We start from the raw sequence: 204 nt of genomic DNA on the forward strand, positions 1-204 counted from the left end.
CTGGACCCAGGGCAGGTTTTTCAGGGGGGCCCTCTGCTGTCACCAGCCTGGGAACTCCCAGCCCCTCCGGCACCCTGCCCGTGGGGATGCTGGCGTGGGCTCTGCCACCACCTCGGCCAGGGGCTGTGCTGTGCTGGGGGGGGTGACCCCTGCTCCTGCCCCCAGCCACCAGCTGCCCCCTCCGACTGCCTGGGCCGGGCGGGG

The sequence above is a fragment of the Aptenodytes forsteri genome, unplaced genomic scaffold (genome assembly GCF_000699145.1).
Source record: "Aptenodytes forsteri isolate BGI_AS27 unplaced genomic scaffold, ASM69914v1 Scaffold492, whole genome shotgun sequence".
Lineage (NCBI taxonomy): Eukaryota > Metazoa > Chordata > Aves > Sphenisciformes > Spheniscidae > Aptenodytes > Aptenodytes forsteri.